The sequence below is a fragment of the Convolutriloba macropyga genome, chromosome 9 (assembly GCF_964194025.1).
Source record: "Convolutriloba macropyga chromosome 9, txConMacr16.3, whole genome shotgun sequence".
NCBI classification, from domain to species: Eukaryota; Metazoa; Xenacoelomorpha; order Acoela; family Convolutidae; genus Convolutriloba; species Convolutriloba macropyga.
The window spans coordinates 48202499-48209886 of NC_134476.1; positions in this window are offsets into that span (position 1 = coordinate 48202499).

Consider the following 7388-nt stretch of genomic DNA (forward strand, 5'->3'; position numbering starts at 1 on the left):
TTACAAACATTACACCACGAAGTATTGAAGCCATTAAGATCGTCAGCTATCTTTTATTAAAAATAATATATTAAACTATATCTCAAATACAATTTGTATTATTTTAAAACTTAGATGAAAGTTTACTCAGTTCTTGTTTTTGAGGCGATTATTTTGAAGGACAACAAAAAAACGAAAATTGATCACTTTAAAGCTTTCAGGAAAACTCATAGCGTCCAAGATAATAAAATTTATTAGCTGTAACATGAAATCAATAAAGATATTGATATTTAAGTCGTCCAAAGTCATCGACATTGATATTTAATGAAAAATGGACGAGACCTCTTATAGTTCAGTTTAAGTTTTCATAGGACAAAAGAAAAAGGAAGAAAAATAATAATATAAAATGAAAAATTTGAAAACGAACAAGATCAAAATCAACAACACAATTATTAGCTATCAAGTTATGGCCTTGAATACTAGTTTAACATTAGCACTATAAAACGAAACTACCTGTCAGTAATCAGGAAAAATTTCATGCCACAAAAACAACAAATACAGGCAAAAAACAAAAATTAAAAAAATGCCAGAGAAAAATGTCGAAGTCATTCGAAAGATAAGTTTGATACATAAAAATTTGGAATAATTTAAAATGATTTGATTTTCATGGCCAATCGAATCTCAGTATTGTGATAATTTGACTTCTAAAAAACAAAAAACATGAACAACTATACAAAAATAATTAAAAATTTTAAAGACCGCGCGTGGCGCAACGGAACCACTGAAACCAATAGCTCTCAACAAATAGAAAAAATACGTTGCCTAACACTCTGGTTGCAAACCGATTAGATTATTCATTATTGAGAACATTTATTAGGATTATTAAAACGACAACAAATAAAGGCAAAAACCGAGATTTCAATGGAAAAGTGCAAGAAAAACTGTCAAAACCAATAGTACGATAGATATTCGGTGATGACATTGCTTATGTTAGGACAAGATTTTCTTCAATGCGAATGACAAAATTTTGATAGCGTGACAGGATTTTAAAATAAACAAAAATTGGAAAAAAATAACAAAAATAAAAAAAGTTTACAAAAATTGGTAGCATCTCAGTCATAAAACCCAAATTAGAAAAAAATTGTTTGTTCAGATTACTTTTCAATTCAATATTAAGCGACTGGGACCTGTCATTATTGGAACAAACCTAAAAGTTTGTAGAGTTGAGTCTAAAAATCGTGTTACAAGTAACTTTTTTCAAAGAAAATTCTGAAAGTTTTATCAGCCATTGGGGAGGCGTTCAAAGCAATAGATAGGTTCATCTAACCCCTCTTTTCAATTCGACCCACATCTTTGATTAAGTAGAAAGGCCATGGGACTACAAAAAAAACAACAAACGCCAGCAAAACACAATTCAAATAAATTACAAAAAAACAGAGTCGAAGCCATAAAAAACATGAGCGTTTATTCCCTGAAAACGATATAATTGTTCATTGAGCCTCATTTAATCGTAAATGGGGTTTTAATTGGTTTAACACTGATATGAAGGTTGACTTGTCTCTGAATGAAATCAATGATTGTGAAAATTCTGGAAAGAATTAAAACAAAACAACTCTCCGATACAATTCAAGTTCTGCAGATCGTTAACTTCCCAATAAAACCAAAACTAACCTCTTAATGGCTGCTTGCCTTTTAAAATTGCAAAAATAGTCAATTTTCTCGTAAGCAAACCATTTTGAAACTAATTTCCGTTAAAAAAAATAAAAATGAACAAAATTGCCTCTAAAAGTGAAGTAAGTCACACACAAATGTGAAATGTTCACAAAAATTTCAAAACTCTATAGTTCCCCAAATAAAAGAAATTAAAAATTTTTTTCGTTTCAATTTCACCGTTCTCTTCGATGATAATATCAACGGGCCAACACTGAGTGAACAAGGAGAATGAAAAACTAATTTTTGTATGTAGTTACTCAACCCATAAAGTGGGGTCAGAACAACGAGTCCTATCTACTTTTGCATCAAGCGTTTTTGGATAAGTTACGCAATGGCAATTGCATAAAACGAGTCATCAAGAGATATTTACAGATGCACCCGTATTTCCGAAGAACTTTAGATATAAAAAATTGATTTTCGAAAGAACACATCATTCCCTCAGTATATCGTCAGAAATTATTTCGGTAACGAAAACTTTTATCTCGCATTGAAATGTCAAAAATCATGATTTTGCTTTCCATGTTTTTGGTAACTAAATCCTAGCATCGTGAGAGCCAATCTCAAGTTTTTTTGCGGTAAACAAACGGTTAACTTCATCGTTTTGCTATCTTGAGGTTCCAATCGCATCCTGCTCCATAGGACAAAAGGAACAAGAGGCTACAATAAGAATAATTTACCGAGCAAACAGTGTTTCGAATTCCAGAATCCTGAAATCCAAATTTAAATTGATTAAAAATTTACACAATCCCCTTTGCATAAATTGCGGCGACAAAATTTCCAAACAAAAGGGAACTAATCAGCAAAACTGCTAGCGAGAACGAAAGCAGGAGGAACGATGTTGCTGTTTTCTTTTTAACTACTCTGTTGTTTTCATCTTTTCCAAGGAACACTTCTTCCACTTTTTGCAGAGGCCAAATATCACGTGGGCTGAAGCTATTGAGAACCCACTCCACATCAATGACCTTGGCTGAACTCCGGTTGTTTTTTGTAAAATTTTGTTGTTTTAGTCACAGTCGTAAGGTCTTCCCGGACAAAACTCCTCCCAATGTGGTTAAACAATTGATGAATGTCCTTCCAAGATTCCATGTTGGCTGGCTTGGTTGGCGGGAAGACACAGAGTAGAAGGGAGTTGTCGGGATGCTGGAGCAATAAATGACATGGCGTCAACGATTCGTTACCATCCAAGGCGCTTGACACATTTGTAACTTGTCTGGAGTTCATCATAAATTTCCAAATGATACTACCTAAAACTCATCTCTTATTCGGTGCTCGTTTTTTATAAATAAAAAATTTTCCATATTTTCTCCCAAATAAGCCATTTTCATGAACTCAAATCATGCCTAAATTAAATGACAGTAACCAGCAAAAATGCAAACGAGAACGGGGACAGGTAAGTAGTCTGCAGAAAGGGGTCTGAAGGTGATAGTAGCTTCTATTTCTACCATGATTATATGGAACAAGTCAAGGTGAATCTTTCAAACCCTAGTATGTTTAGGATTGTTAACTTGAGGATCTGAGCCAATCGATCTACGCACCGCTAAACTGAAGGCCATAAGGTGAGCTGAAGTGCCGTTTCGTAATCTCTGCTGCAGATTCCATATGAATTTTGTCTTTGTGAAGTTTTTTCACGCTTTTTTGAACTTTTCGTTGGCAGCTCGCGTTTACATACAGGAAAAGACGAGGTCTAAATTCAAAGTGCAACTGAATTGTTGGATCCGCAGAAACACAAGCTCTGGCTGATTGCTTCTGAGATCACCAATAAGCTGCAGAAGAACGGTACACCGATGTTTTATCTTATCTGAACTATGGTTATTTTCGATCTTCTAAGCTGCTTCCTCTGCATCAGAAGATATGCGTTGGTACGGAACACAAGCTAATTTTTGTTGTTTTTAATTACGTTTGAGGTTGAAATGCCAAAATGCCTGACAAAATCAATGCTGTAACATTGCATTCTAAATTTTGGTCAAATATAATGAGATTTTGTTCTCCTCTGACCGATAAAAAAAGGTACTCAAAAAGTATACCTCTCCGCACTTAATTTTTGCTACCGGCTAGCAGATAGAAAATTTCCGTACCGAATTTATTGTACATCCTTATGAACACAATAGACAACAAGTGTGTTTTCCCTACTACGTGGAAAAATAGTGAAGAAGTTCAACTCTTCAATGATGGAGACCGCCTTCTCACATCAGTACTAAAAGATTGATCTTTGATAAACTTCTTTTTTTTTATCCTATCACCTCAACTATCCCCACTGCAACACAATTTACGCACAAATCGACCCACAGTCTGCAACTTCGTTCAAAATCTACACCAAATTTAACTTACTGACCATTCGATGGACGTAGAATAGGAAACGTCACCTATATTAAGTCTGTGGTCATATTGGAGTGCCCCAAAGATCTTGATTGGGCCAATTTTTTTCTCTACATCAATGTCCTTCCTGACTGCGCCATGTCAAATAACCATGGATACGCCGAGAATTTCAAACTCGTCGGAACATATTCTGTGACACTCGCTATTGACTTCAGCAGATTTGGAAGTGGTGAGAACAACTACATGTATTTAATTCTCCAAAAACGCAAATCGATTCCCTTACAAGGCTCGCGAGATAAGAATTTCAAAAATTTTTAATATTCGCTGGACAGCTAAAATGATATTTTTGGGCTTAATACTATCGAAAATTCTTTGTTGAACAGAACAAAAATTGATCTCAAAAGCTCTCATATCTTTCTTTAGGTTGAGGAGAATTTTATCAAACACTACTCCTATCAAAAGAAGGAACGCATTCACTATTTATGTAGTGCCAATTATAAGATAAGCATATGCACTGTAGAAGCACAACAAAGCAGATATATATTTTTGTACTCGAAAGCGTCCAACTCAAAGCAATTAGATAGATTCTTGGCACCAATAGTCTTCGTTACATAACAATTTGACCCCTACCATTATCGCCTTACCAAGAATTCATCTGATTCTCCTAATTGCCAAAAAACTGATTGGTAGCGTTACATATTTTGGAGGGACAATTTTGCAATCCAGAACATGGGTTACACACATGCCCAATCAACAGAATTTTGAGATGTCGCTGTTCTAGACTGAAAAAGTGCTAATCTGATTTCTGGCTAAGATCAGTTCAAATATCAGTTATCTGCCAGGCTTACCACAAATGTGACATCCTCTATTATGAAAATTACAAAAAGAAGCTTCTACGCCTGTACAAGGAGATTTTAAATTTGAAGTACAATGAAAAAGAGTCCCGCACATGGCAAACACTATGTGGATGTTCAAGCTGCAAAGAAAAGAGTAACTTGAAATTTATAAACGTAGACAAAAACTGACATATCTATCTGGTTGAACCTCCAGATATACCAACTGATTGTTCTGAACCCTTTGTTTTTTTTCTTCTTCTTATTATTATTATTATTATTATTATTATTATTATTATTTTATTATTAATATTATTATTATTATTATTATTATTATTATTAATATTATTATTATTATTATTATTATAATAATTAGTCTTATTTCTACTGTTATTATTATTATTATTATTATTATTAATATTATTATTATTATTATTATTATTATTATTATTATTATTATTAATATTATTATTATTATAATTATTATTATTATTATTATTATTATTATTATTATTATTATTATTATTATTATTTTGTTGCTATTAATATCATTAAGATTATTGTTTTAATTTTTGTAATTACTATTTTTATTATAATAATTATGATGGAGAACTTATAGAGTTATATTGAATCATGTTAGGCAAATTGTTTCGTAGTCTTTTTAAAGTTATGTCAAAAACTCTTGAAACAAAGCAAGGCATACTTGTTATAGGCAATAGCTTCATAAAGCATATTTTTAGTCGAATTAAATCGTTTTTGTCCCTAATATTAGACTACACGTTAGAATACTCTGCTAATGTTCTACTACATTCGATATATACAGCTGTAGTTTATAGCATGGTGTACCTTATCTCTTCCTCTTCTAATTATAGTCGAAGTTTAACGTGGTCATTTTGGTAACTCTGCAGTTTAATAAAATCTTGATTTCTAAAATTAAGATTTTGAAAAAATTGATTTGAATAATGAACTCATTTTTTGTTGTAAATTGGAAGAAAACAAATAGGCATGCTCTAAACATCAAAAAAGGCAAGTTGTACAGATTTGGTTACCGTACCATGATGTACCATGATTAAAATAATACCAAGGCAAGAAAATGTTATTTATCTGGTTATAACAATTGATCATTAGCTTTTTTTCTGTGCATCAAGCACATACTGTAGTGACATTATTATCAAAATGTATCTCTGTTTTATTGAGATTGCTTCAAATGGTATCCAGAAGTTCTCTCATTTGGTATTAAAAGGCTTGTATATAACCTATTAATTCATATGGTCTTCTCGTATATGGCTGCGCATCAATAAAAAAGATACATACAATTTAAAAAATGCAAGAAACATGATGAAAAATTTTTTCTCAAATCAAAGTTAGCTAATAGCGTTGATTTTTTGAGCTGGCTAGAGCATCAATTGTTTACGTAATGTTTAAAATTAAACATATGAAGCTTTGTAATCAAGCAATTACGAGCCTTTGTCCAACCAGCTGTTTGAATTCTTTATTTATTGCCAAAGATAAACATTCTGTGAGTAAAACCATTGTGAGCTCGGATCGGTTTGAGTTACCTCATGTAAAATCTACAAAATTAAGACAAGCAATACGGTACTGTGAGTGCAAACTTTCAAATTTTTTTTTGGAAAGCTTGAGGTTAGAATGCCAAGCTGTCAAATCATCTCACTGCTGTAATAATTTTGGGAGAAATATAATGCAATTTTGATCTCCTCTGACCGATTGCAAAGGTACACAAAAATTACATCTCTCCGCACTTTATTTTCGCTACCTGCTAGCAAAAATAAAATTCCATACTGAATTTATTGTACATCCTTATAAACACAATAGACACAATTGTGTATTTTCCCTACTACGTGGAAAATTTGTGAAGAATTTCAATCCCTCAAGGATAGAGACTGCCTTCTTACATCAGTGTTTGAACTGGAGTATCACAAATACTAAAAAAACATCTTTGATAAACTTCTTTTTTTGATCCTATCACCTCAACCATCCCCATTGCATTAGGGATTACGCACAAAACGATCGACAGTGAGCAACTTTGTTCAATTTCTACGCCAAATCTACCTTAATGAACATTCGCAGGACGTAACGTGTGCCATAGCTTGTAAATTGATTTTCAATAGGATTTTTACAATGTAAACCACGAGCTTTTTCAAGAGACATTGTACACATCTGGAAAGTAATAAGCAGGCCTGAGTCTTCTTTGCAATTACTTTCAGAACAGACACCAAAAATGAAGAAAAGGAAACGTAGACAATCTTAACTCTGTGTTCATAGTGGAGTGACCCTAGGATCATGATTGGACCAGTCTCTGTTTCTATAAATCAATGTCCTTCCTGAGTGCGTCATGTGAACTAATATGGAAACGCCGATAGTGTTAAATAATTTGCAGGGACAATTTCACAATCCAGAACATGGGTTACCACATGCCCAATCAACCAAATTTTGAGATGTCGCTGTTCTAGACTGAAAAAGTGCTAATCCGATTTCTGGCTAAAATCAGTTCAAATATCAATTATCTGCAAGGCTTACCACAAATGT